At 44.9% G+C, this 12,602-nt stretch overlaps 1 long non-coding RNA gene across 1 annotated transcript in view; it reads left to right on the forward strand.

The window, feature by feature from the left end:
- The window catches only part of LOC136792288 (uncharacterized), a 133,367-nt gene that overhangs the window by 50,139 nt on the left and 70,626 nt on the right, over positions 1-12,602 (forward strand). Inside the window, exons 10-11 of the long non-coding RNA XR_010835905.1 lie at positions 4,423-4,581; positions 12,174-12,256. This is a non-coding gene — a long non-coding RNA (uncharacterized lncRNA). The remainder of the gene's footprint in view (positions 1-4,422; positions 4,582-12,173; positions 12,257-12,602) is intronic.

Here is a 12,602-nt window from a genome sequence, read left to right on the forward strand (position 1 = left end):
GGAGTCTGGTTTCACATCCAAGTTCATCTGATTGATACCCCCAATTGTGTTGTTTCCCTTAAAATTCTCACACAACCTCTTGAAAGAAAAGATCAGAGCATTCCCTGGAGTATAATAGAAACAGTGACAGCCAGAGAGGGCAGCCAAAGACATGACACAAGCATCCCCTGTGTGGGCTGAAAAGGCCACACCAGAATAAATTGCAAACACCCAACTCGTGCAGCCAGGCCCTCCAAGACCAGGACACTGGAAGTCAACCACCAGTCACAGCGATCCTGGCCAAGATGGCTTCTTCTCTCCAAACGTTATTGGGGACCAACGCCTGATGATTTGGAGCTGTGGTCTCCACATGCGGCCCCTGGACCAGCTGCATCAGCAAAGGTTAGAAATGAAAATCCGCAGGCACCACCTCAGACCTCCTGACCAGAAACTCTGGGATTGGAACCCAGCTCTCTGTGTTTTAACAAGCCTCCGGGAGATTTTGACAGATACTCAAGCTCGAGAGTCACTGAATTAAAGCATCTGGTTTCAACTGCTGTAAGTTTTCTCCTGTGAGCTGTCCTTGCCTGAATGAGTGCAGTATAATCCCATTAACAGGCCGAGTTTGGACGAGCGCAGAAGCTACTGCTGAAGCTGGATGGAAGCTCTCTTTTCCCCATCTGATTCTTGTACATAAATCCTCAGCCAGAAAGGAAATAGTCCTTTTTTTTTTTTTTTTTTTTTTTTTTTTAACAGTACTGTTGTTTTGTGGCAAAAGGAATGCTTTGCTAATTTTAGGAAGATGGCTTCAGTTATGGACAGGAAGTCTTGAGGGGAGGGGAAACTTCGTCTTGAATTTTTTTTAAGTTGTGTTTCTTTTTTGCTTTTAGAAAAGAAAAAAACATTCCCAGAAAAGAAAACACCATTAACAAACCTCAGCTGACTGAGAGGAGGACCCCTTGGGGGCCATTTGCCGAGTCCCCGGAGCTGTGGTTGAATCAGCCTGGAGGGCAATGGGCCTCAAGATTTCACTTTAGGAAGAGAATCCTTGCAGCTTAAATGGGCTTTGGGCGGAAGCAGAGCATCTGGCTTCTTGGTGAGACTGATCCTTGAAAACATTCCTCATCCCCTGCCTCATCCGGGGTATGGGGACTCCTTGGATCGGTTGCTCCAAGTGTCATCCTGGTGACCAAGTACCCAGGAGGGCCCCAAGCTTTACCGTTTCCAAAAGACTCCCACATGCCTCATCTTGTTTACTCTAGAGAAAGTCAGGGAGAGCATGTGATTTTCATTTCTCAAGTAGGAAAACAGAGACTTACAGAGGAAGAAAGTAGGCCTCTCAGATGACTAAAACTCGTGAACCGTAGTTTTAGACATTGTACCTCATTGAATTCTTGAAGTGAGAAGGAGTCTTGTTTTCGTTTTGCAGCTGAGGAACTCGAAGGCTTGGAAAGTAACAGTAACTTACCTAAAGTCCCAAAGTTAGGAGGTAGGGGAACACGACACAAACTCAAGGCTTCTGACACCCAGCCCTCTCCTCTGGGTCAGAGCTGAGTGCTTTAAAGTGGTCGGTGCAGGAGCTTATATGAACCTCATATTGATCTCTAGAAAACTGAACATTTCAAAATAATCTCTTAAGATTCTGTTTATCCCGACAGGTGGCCTAAGCTAAGAAAACATAGTTGGGCGAATCCTCTCATTAGCAACGTTTGCTACAATAAGTACAGCACTCAGAGCTCACTGAGATAGATGTGGGTGTGGAGAGAACAGGCTGAGAGGTGGGGTACGGACATGAGGGAGAAGTTTTTCCCAAGGGCCTGAATCGCCTGCACAGCCTCTGGCCTGCCGTGGCCAGAGGTCGTCAAACCCTACTTGGCTCCTTAAAAATCCCCTGAAAAGTGTAAGAGAGGTATCCCCTTTCCTTTTGGCACAGAAGCATTACCTGTGGCCATCCCTTCCATCGTGCTGTGTGCGTCTCTAATGGTGCCATCAGGGGAGGTATCCCCTTTCCTTTTGGCACAGAAGCATTACCTGTGGCCATCCCTTCCATCGCACTGTGTGCGTCTCTAATGGTGCCATCAGGGGAGGCTGCTGGGCCCAGGGAGAGGGTGATTGGCCAAGAGGGTGGCACCTTCAGGACACTTGTGGCAAAAGCCTGGGTCAGCCCACACGTCCAGGTCTGGCAGGCAGGCCTGTTCAAGACAATCTGCCTTACATGGATTCAAACTGCTCTCCCCTGAGGGTGTCTTCATTACTCTGGCTTCACGTGGGTTAGATTTGACCCACGTGAGTCACTGGAATATAAGTGAGACCCCGTATATCACCTTCTGTTTATAAATGTTTGGTGACATCCCATTGCCTTCAGGGTGAAGTCCACAATGGAATGGAAATAGAAATTTCGAAATTCCAGCAGCAAGAAATCTATCACTCAGTCATCATGGATTCTCTTTCCTTCATGACTGATTTGTTTAAAACATCTCCCTTCCAGATGAAGAAGGAGAAGGAGGAGGAGGAGGAGGAGGAGGGGAAGAAAGTGGGGGTGGTAGAGGATCAATTGAATAAATGCCCTGGCAGAAATCTGAAAATGAAAATGGCTTTTACTAGCAAGTTCTGGCTTTTTTGGTTGCAAGGAAAAGATCTTTTTTTTTTTGAGGAAATTAAGTCTGTATCAGTCATCTTATACTATCTCTCAGCCTATGGGATTGGCTCAGAAATGAAACCGTGTCCCAAGTTGGGCCAATGAGATCTGAGGACATATTTTGTTGAGGCTTCTGGGAATGGAAAACTTTAGCTTGTAAGGGAGAGCTACTGAGAGAGCCGCTCCCTTGTCCCCTGGGAGTTGTCACGTGTGGATTGGGGCAGTCATCTTTCTAGCTGGGGGACAGCACCGGGCCACAGAGAAGGACAAAGTCCAGTGAGTCACACAGAAATGACCCAAGACCACGCTGGGTCTAACGGTGTGACTCCTTCCCCGGCTCAGTGGTGAGGGCCCCGCAGGCAGGAGCTGGGTGGGTGTCACTCACATCATCCAGCACGGTCGGCCTGGCCCAGCACCTGGCATGGAGGGGTGGCTCAGCTCAGGAGGTAGAGAATGAACAGATAGATGGCAACTGAATCTGGGGTTTTCCCGGTGCCATCAGCTGAATCGCAAGCTTAATCTCATGCAGGTAATACACTTCCCCAGCTGAAATTCAGGGACACGTAAATCAAATTTTGATGAAGAGACTTGGGTGTTGGGGAGGAAGATGGCTGGAAAGGATGGGGGTGGGTGAGTGCAAAGGGTCCTGGCTTCTGTGCAGCGCCCCAGACAGAATCACATGTATGAGGCTGTCCCTGCTAAGGACAGGGTGTTCTCCTGTGGGCATGTGCACGCTGAGCCAGCGAGGCGCTTGGAAGGAGTCTGCAAGATGCGTTAGACCTTTATTAGCTTAAGTACTTTACCAGAGTGTAGATTACATCCAAACCTGGAAGTTTTCAACAGCAAACTTGCAGTGGCTTTCCAAAAGCTTGAGGCTGGCCTTTCCTTCAGTCAAAAAGCAGCCTGTGCCAGTTAAAGCTGAGAACCAGAAAACAACCGTGTAGATTTTGAAACTTGTATTTGATGAGATTTTCATGCCTTTCTGCTATGCAGACATTCAGCGAGGCTATAGAGATAGGTCAAATCCAACCCACAGGCTCTGGCTCTTTCTGAATTAGTGGCTGCCTTATCTTAAAGGAACTTCAAGGTCCAATTGAAAACAACACTGAGCTAGATTTCACTTGAGCACTAATTTAACTTGGCCAAGATGCTTGGCCTCTCTGGGCCTACAGCCTCTCATGTATAAAGTGAGGGGTAGACCTAAACCAACACTGAGTTTCTCTGTATTGAGAAAAAGCATTACCCGAAATGAAAATCCAAGTAGCATTTAGAGGAAAAAGAGCATGGGATCTTGGGACAGCCTAGGATTCGAGACCCAGCTCTCCCACTCTCTAAATACACGACCTCAGTTTACTCACTGAATCTCAGTTTCATTGTCTAGAAAATAGAAATAATCTCATTTTCATTATCTATGTTATGGGGATTTGGGGAAGGCTTCAAAGAGATGATATATGCAAAGCAACTGACGTGGAGTAGTCATTTAATTAAAAAATTAATTCAGCAAATATTTATTGAGCATATGCTATGTGCCAAGTAGCACGTGCTACTTAGCATGGTAAACAAACTAGGCGTCACCCTTACCCTCATGGGCAGTCAGACAAAAGCTAAGAAATCACATTTGTGAATGTATAATTGCCATATTAGATAAGACCTAAGGAGAGTATTAGGGGGCTGTGACACAGACAACTCTTTTTTTTTTTAATTTAGCAATGCCACGAAAGCCATCATTCACCAAAGGTCTCCCTCACAGCCCTTTTAATGGCTCATCAGGGAGAATGCATCACCCCAAACTAGATTTCCCATAGGTTAGTTTTCTTTGGGAAATAAGCTAATTTCACATGCAAGCCATGCATAAAATAATGCAAGACTCTGCGTGGGAGTGGGAGGCCAATCCTGGAACTGACATTGACAACCTCGTGTTCCTTCTCTCAAGGCTGTGTGACTGACTGCTCATCTCAGCTGAGGTAGGTTTGATTGGTCAACACGTCCTGCTACAGTGGTCATCGACAAAGGCTGTCTAAAGAATGAGGGCTTTCCGCCCAGTCTGACCCCCACCTGGCACCAGGTGGATGCGGGAGCCCCAAGAGAGCCAGCCAGCTGGTGCCGACCCTGTCTGAGAGCTAAGGGATGGGAGAAAGCCCACTCTGGCCGCACAGTTTAGCTTTGTTAGGCGGGGAGGGTTTGGCATCCGAGAGCAACTTGGACATGTCACCTCTAACCTCTGTGCCACCGTTTTCTCATTCACAACCAAGAACAATCACAGCCGACCCACGCATCACGCGGAGTTTTCAGTCACATCGTGTGAGATGAATGTCTGCTCGCTTCTTTCAAATCCGTCACTTCGCTTACACGTCTATAATCGTTCAAATCTTACCGTCTCACATCTGGGTTATTGAGGTAACCTGCCCCCAAGTCTCTCTACTCTCAGTCTTGTTCCCAAATTCCTTCTAATCCAGTTATGAGATTGCTTCTAAGTTTAAAACATAAGTGATAACCTATCGCTTTCTGCTTGAAAGTGTTTGATGGTATCCTGCCGCTTTCAGGATGAAGTCCAAAATCTTCAGCATGGCATTTATGGCATACACTGAGTTGCCCACCCACAAGCCATTCTTCTCCTCCTCCATACCAGCAAAATCCAATTTGAGGTCTGGTTACAATGTATTCAAACCAAGGGGATAAACTACCATTGTTCTAAGACGACTATGGTGATCTCATTTCTCTTTGGACTAAAGGAGGCATGTGACCAGTTCTGGTCAAGGAGATATAAAGGAAAGCTGACTGGGGCTTTAGTGAAAGACTATTTTCTTCTTGATCAGAGAGAATTGTGTGAAAAGATGGCCCATTTTCTGTGTGACACTTGGGGCTATGGCAACCATCTTGTGACTGAGAGGAGAGATGTTAAGATAACTAACTTATCCCAGGTTGCCTGGGATTTTCCCACTTTTAGCACTAGAAGTCCCATTTCCTGGGAGTCCCCTCAGTTCCAGGATAACTGGGACAGTTGCTCACCCTAGGACATGTCACTGGCATTCTGAGAAAGAAAAAACAAAATAATGTGAATACCTTAATGACCATCATTGAGCTGCTGAACCAACTCTGAGGTTACCTTTCTCAAGTCCTCTTGTGCAAGTTACCCAAATGACTTCATCGTGTGTCTTGTAACTTGCAGCTGAAACTTGTAGCTTGAACACAACGTTTAAGGTCCTCATCATATGGCCCAGGCTGCCTTTCAAATGTGACTTCCTCCCATTCCTACCCTTCCCCAATACACTCCCAGTGTGGACTACTCAAAATTCCCTGAGCTTACCACGATGAGAGCTTACCAGCCCCATCTCATTCATCTAGCTTACCTGCCTCTGTAAGTGTCTCCGTTTTTGAGCTCTGCTACAGGGAAATAGATTTGGGCTTCATATAAAGAAAAACGAATTGTTAACTATCTGAAAAATTTTAAAGTGGACCAACTTTTAAGAATGAGATAGTGAGTTTCCCCATTCCTGGGGGCATGCAAGGACCACCCATAAAAGGGAAACCAACATGGTTGGAAGCTGGTTTAGACGACACTCTTTGAGGCCTCCTCACCCTTAAAAGGCACAACTCTGTGAGCAGCTAGTGGCAAACGGGACTTGTTCAAGGCTGAGCATGCAGGAAGAGGCCTGAGAGCTAAAAGAAAATAATTGGCGCATTAATTCAAGGTTGGGTCCAAAACCATCTGGCAACTTTCTCCAAAGCAAGAAGAAAAATTAAGTGTTCACTAGACTTGAAAAATAATCAGCATTTATGCCAGGAAAAATAATATCTTTCACTTGCTCAGTGACGTGTGGTTTGAAGTGCACTTTGACATACATTATCTGAGTCCGTCTTCATAAAGCTACCAGAGGAGAGTCGTGTGGCTAAGAGTAATCCAATTATACAGATGGACGTGGAGGGCCAGGAAAATTAAGTATCTTATACTCAAGAAGTAAACAGGAATCAGGACCTACATCTAGGTCTCAGCACTCCTTGGCTTTTACTGTCCCAATTTTATCTCACAGCAGCAAATCTCAGAGTCAGGAAACCAAAGAAAAGCATCTAAGGCTTACCAGCCAATCTCCCTTCCTCATGAGCTTCCACTGGAGGGATTCTACGGATCATCTACAGAAGCAGGGGCGCTCAGTGCTGCAGCCCAACAGCTTTTCCATTGGCCTCACTTAGATCTTCTTCCCTTGACAAAAGCCCGATTCTTCTTCTGCTTTGGGGAGGATGGACAGGTGGCCGCCATCTTCCCCAAAACTGCTTCTCATAGACCTGAAGGCTGTTATTAAGCTGATGCTCCATCTTTTTCATCTCCAGACAAAATAATTGACTTAACCTTTCCCCCAAATGACAAATACCCTCTTGAGTATCAAACACCCTTTTCGCATAAATGGAAAATTCCAGAGCACCCACTTAACAAAACCCTCTTCTTTAAAAGCTCCCCCTTTCTAAAAGCAGTAGGGCTTTTAGCCAGCAAGCTCTTTAAGTACCCCATTAGTATTCTCAAAGGATCAGCAAGAACTACAATTAGACCTTTGACCTCAGGTCTGAGTGAGAGCTTTGAAGAAAAGAGAATGGCCAGGCCATGAAGTCAGGTCAGTCTGTTTCTCTCACTCCTCGGCCCCAGGCATGGGCCCCAGATGCTCCCTCAGAAAAAGTAGGGATCCTAAGGCTCTCTTGGGACCCCCTCCTCCTGCCTCTGGCCTCATCTGACTTCACATCCTGAAGTCCATTGCTGGCATTATCTCAAGGAAGTTACGTTTGCTTGATGATAATTCTTGGACCACAGACGCGATGCTTCTTTATTTACTACAAAAGGGACTTACAAAGTATTAAAACTATTGTGACTCAAACTATTTTTTCATCTGGCTTATGGTAGTTAAACTACATTTCCTTCAGTATAAAAGAGAATAAACATTACTATATACTTTTGAATGGTTATTGCGAGACTTACCATGAAATGAAGCTTATGAAAGGCCTTTAGAAACTATGAGGTGCTTTGTGAATGTCCAGGAATATTAACATTGCCATCTTAGCCACTCTTATGATGGTCCCCTAGCCAGCAGGTCCCCACGGGGATGAGAAAGACAAGGTCTCCGTCAAACCTGGTCCAAACTAGGACACTGGTGACATGGGCGGAGCTTCCTGTGTGTCTCGCTCTTGTTTGTGCACACCTGCCATCTCAGACATCTGACATCAGTGTAAATAGGCCTCTCATAGGAATCGCCTTTGTCACTGCACCTGCCGGTTCCAATTTACTTGCTGTGGTCAGAGCCCACGGCTCTTGACGGCTGTTCAGAGTCTGAAGGCACAAAAGAAAGCCTCTCCCTGGGGCCCATTTGTTTCTGTGCTGAGATGCCCCAGTGGGTGCTTATTCATAAATGGGGCATTTGGAGACCCCCAGCTCGCTTTTCCATCTCACGCCTTTGCCAAGGTCCTTGGAGTCTGATGTCTGAACAAGAAGCTGCTTTTTTTCCCTTAATTACTTGGTCTGGAACTGGATGTTTCCCTTTGTGCGATATTTAGGGGAGATCCTCTATCAATTTGTAATATACCATTTGAAAGAAAAAAGACAATTTTTTGTTGATAAGCCAAGCCAAATGTAAATAGACATCTCTTTGTAAATATAAGAGATAAAAATCTATTCTTACCTATAATAGACTGATTGCATTATTGAGCCCAGTTCTTTATTCTTTCTTTGTGTGACTTTGGAGCCCCTCCAATAAAGACAGAGTATATTTCTCTATCCCCGGTGACCCGGTTAAATGAATGAGGGAGAAGGGAAGGTGGACCTACATCTTCAGGGGCCTCTTGTGTATTTAAATTAGCCCTTGAGCTTCTACCACTGCCAGGTGAAGAACGTGCCTGAGCGGGCTGGGTCCCAGGAGGGGTATGAGAGACACGTGGAGCAGAGCTGCCCCAGCTAAGCAGCAAACTCTGCTCCATGGAGCCCGCCTGTCCACCTGCAGACACATGAGAGAGCCCAGCCAAGATCAGCCCACCCCCAGACGACCCACAGACACACAAAGTATAATAATACATGACTGTTGTTTTAAGCTACTGGGTTTTAGGCTGATTTGTCACATAGCAATTGCTAATTTCAACATTGCCGATGACAAAATCTCCGGAGAATTCAAAAAATTCAGCCCTTCCTAAAATAAACTTAATGTTAAAAAAAAAGATATGTTAAGAAATACATTAAAGTTTCCCTCATTACAGAAAAATCAATTCATTACAGAATACTTAGAAAATATAAGAAAAAGAGAGAAAAAAAGACAATCAACCATTCTTTAATCCTGAGAAACTCAACAGCTATTCACATTTTGGTGTCTCTCATCTTTTAAAACCCAAAATGGTTTTGTTACTAAGTTTAAAAACAAATAGCAATAAATCACAAAGGAAAATATCAATAGATTTGAGTGAACAAAAATATAATATGTCCGCATGTTTAAAGGGGATACTAGAAAATGAAGAGCAAGAGAAATGGGAGAAAATATTTGTAAGACATATGACAAAAGTGTTAATATCTTTGGAGCATAAAGAGTTCATCTACATTGAAAAGAAGAATGTATGATCCTAAAAGCTAGATAGCTGAAGGGCCCAACTAAAACACTGACAGAAAGATGCTTATAAGTAAACATAATGTGGGAAAATATCCAACTTTATATGCAAACAATGAAATAGAAATTTAAACGACACTGAAATGTTACTTTCATATGACATTAGAAAGCAAAATTTAAATTATACTTAACGGTGGGAGGTAGTAGGGTGTAATAAATACACGTATTATTGGTGAAATGGTAAATATATACAATCCTTGGGGAAATAAATATGTCTTATAAGCCTAAAAATATGCATGTTTTTGACCCAGTAATTTCACTTATGGGAATCTATTCTAAAGGTGTAATACTAAATACAGTTAAAGCTTTCTGCATAACTGGCCAATTTATAAGGCAATCTTTAAGTAAACTGTGATACCTACAATGATAGTATAGTATATGCAGCTACTAAAATAGGGAGCATGAGACAGTTTAATAACCTAGTAAAAATGCTTACATTTAATATCAAGTGAAAAATCACCACTGAATTATACATGAATTGTAATTAAAATTGCGTGCAGTAAAAATCTCAAAAGAAATACACCAAAATGCTCATAGCAGTTCGTTTTGTTTTGTTTTGGATGATGGAACAATGAACCACTTGTAATTTGTTTCCATCTTTGTTCAGTCCAACTTAAACATTTTATCAACCCAGGGCAGACCTCACATTGGCCCTTTGAGCCTGTGCCCCAGAAGAGTGGCTCCTGATGCCGTGGTCAGGAAAAGTCCAGAAAAACACTAGCAATTCTAACCATTCTTGCTCCATGACACACGTGACACCTGCAATTAAATTATTTTCCTAAAAATGTATCTTCCTCTTTGACCCCAGATTTGGTCCTTAGCTGTTCGGTGCCTGTCGTAGTGAGAATTCTCTAGAAGTGGATCCTAAGATAAGGATTCCTGTGAAAGCAGCGTATTGAGGGAATGTTCTTGGGAGGAAGGAGTAAGTAGGTTAGGGCAGGAGAAGGAAGCTGGAGCAAGGGATGGGCTTCAGCCTGGTGCCGGGAGCTCTGGAACAGAACTTACAGCCCCCCATCTCTGTGCTCAGCAGTCACGATGTTCTGCCCCTCCCCCCCTCCCCAGCCTCATCTTCAGAGTGGATGTCACCTGTTTAGCGAGGCCCTCTCCCTGGAGAAGGAGGCAGCTGAGGCATGTCAGCAGCAGAGCAGTGGGTACGGGGACCCTGGGATGGACAGCAACCTCAATCCGACAGCACCTCTCTCCCATCTTTCCTGTTGCCCGCTCATTGTTGACCTTGGCCTCTTGGGATCTGGACCACATTGAGGGCTGAAATTGCTTTGCCTCTTGGCTTCCAATCATCTCTGCCAAGTCTCTCTGACCCAGAGTATGATAATAAGGACATCTTACAAGAAGCCAGGCTTAGAAAAACCTGGAACTGTGTAATTCAGGAGGGCAGTGCAGCACGGTCTCCCCATGGAGAGGCCCTAACCCAAACCTGTGGCAGGATCGGCCGGGGTCCTCAGTCCAGCCTGTGTGTCCTTACTTAGACCTGAGCTCAGGGCATGGGCCTTCTAAAGGCTAGGACCATCTAACCAGGGATGTGATGGTGACCACATTGGCTAAACAGAAAGAATCAGGAAATGTTTTTTTCGAAACCGTGCAAGGAATAGAAAAAAAAAAAAAAACTGTGACTCAGATCTACTAATCCTGTTGGTGAGTTTTCCAGCCATCTGTTATCTCTTCCAGGAGCCACCATCGAATGATCTGTAAATACTTCCCGAGGACCAAAAGGATAGGGGGGAGGAGAGTTTTCTAGGTCAATGAGTCACGAGTAAAGGTGAAATCACAGATGTACACAGAGTGTCTGCAGGCAGTGAGAGGTGGAGCTGCCTGGGAGAGCAGAGCATTCAGTCAACAGGGAGGATTGCTGATGGAATCTCCTTAAGCTTGGGTTTATCCTGCAGTTAGCTGGAAGCTTGATGCTTCCGTGGACAAGACCATGTGAGACAAAGCATTATAAACGCAGTATAAATGTGTTCCTGGGAATGTGTTTATCAAATGTTTAAAATCAAAACATTTTAAACTTATGCCTTTGCCTGTCAATATCTGATGCCCCTTTCTCTATTCTCCCAACTATGTAGCTCATTTTATATTGTATGAGTTGATCTCCCTAGGGAAATATGTCCCCTGTTGGAACAGATTGGAAGTTACGAGAATGGTCTTATTTATCTTTAGATTCCAAAAAACTGGCAATATATGTTTAATTGATTAATTCATTAACTAAATGAAACCTCGTTTTCCTTCTATAACACCTCTGCCAGAAAATCCTTCAGTGTCTGATTGGGTTATACCTTTGCCCTATGAATGCATCCTGCATTTCTCAAGCCCATTCCTGTTGTTTTATCCTTCCTCCTCCTCTGTGTTCCAAGGGGCTGGATTCACTTGATGTTTTGGTCTTGAATTCTAAAAAAGTCTGGCTACTGCTCTTGCGGCCAGGGAAGACTATTGAAAGTGTTACTAACGAGGGTCTTTGCTGAATCACGGGCCGCTGGACCTGCAATTTTCCCAGCAGAATTTCTGTAACCATGGCAACTATGCAATTACTAATGCCATTAATCGTGATGATACTTTTTATTGGTCCTTTACTCTCTGACTGGCATCGTGCTAAGTGCTTCACGTATATTTTCTCATTTAGTTTTTCAGCCACGCTACAAGCAAAGTGTTATCATTGTTTCTATTTTCCAGAAAAGGAAACTGAGACTGAGAGAGGTCTGGTGATTTGCCCAAGGTCACAAGGTTAGCCAGGGAAAGGGGACAGAGGCTAGTCAAAAGACAGCGCAAACATTTGAATCCACGTCCGAGTGACTCCAGTCACTACGTAGTGTTTGGTCCCACCATCACAGGCGCTCACACTTGCTGAAAGGTTATTACGTCCAGGCATTGGGCTCGGTGCTAATGTGAGTTATCTCATTTAACCCTCCAAGGAAGCACAAGCGGAGAGAACGGCTGAATTGTGATGCAGGAAGCAGCCAAAGGAGGATGCAGGAGAAACGGAGCCGAGTGTCAGGTACGAGGGGACTTCTGGGGCCACCAGAGGAAGATGCGACCATAGGATCAGGGACTGAGGGGGAGTGGAGTAGGCTGGGATGTGAGGCACGAAATGAGTCGGGGTGAATAGTTTGGGATGAGGACGGAGAAGACTCCCGAGCGTGCTGGAGCCCACTTTCATGTGTTACTGAGGGCAAATGGAAGCAAGATGGATCCATTGAAAGGGCGGGGCTGTAGCAGCCCCATGGCAACATCCCCTGCTAGGTGCAGCCCTGACGCTCTCTCCTTTCAAGGACTGGCTGGATGCCACACGCCTTCACAGTATGCTCTTCACTTCATGAGACTGTGCATGGGGGAGGGGTGTC

This window comes from Kogia breviceps, chromosome 12 (genome assembly GCF_026419965.1).
Source record: "Kogia breviceps isolate mKogBre1 chromosome 12, mKogBre1 haplotype 1, whole genome shotgun sequence".
Classification (NCBI taxonomy): Eukaryota; Metazoa; Chordata; class Mammalia; order Artiodactyla; family Physeteridae; genus Kogia; species Kogia breviceps.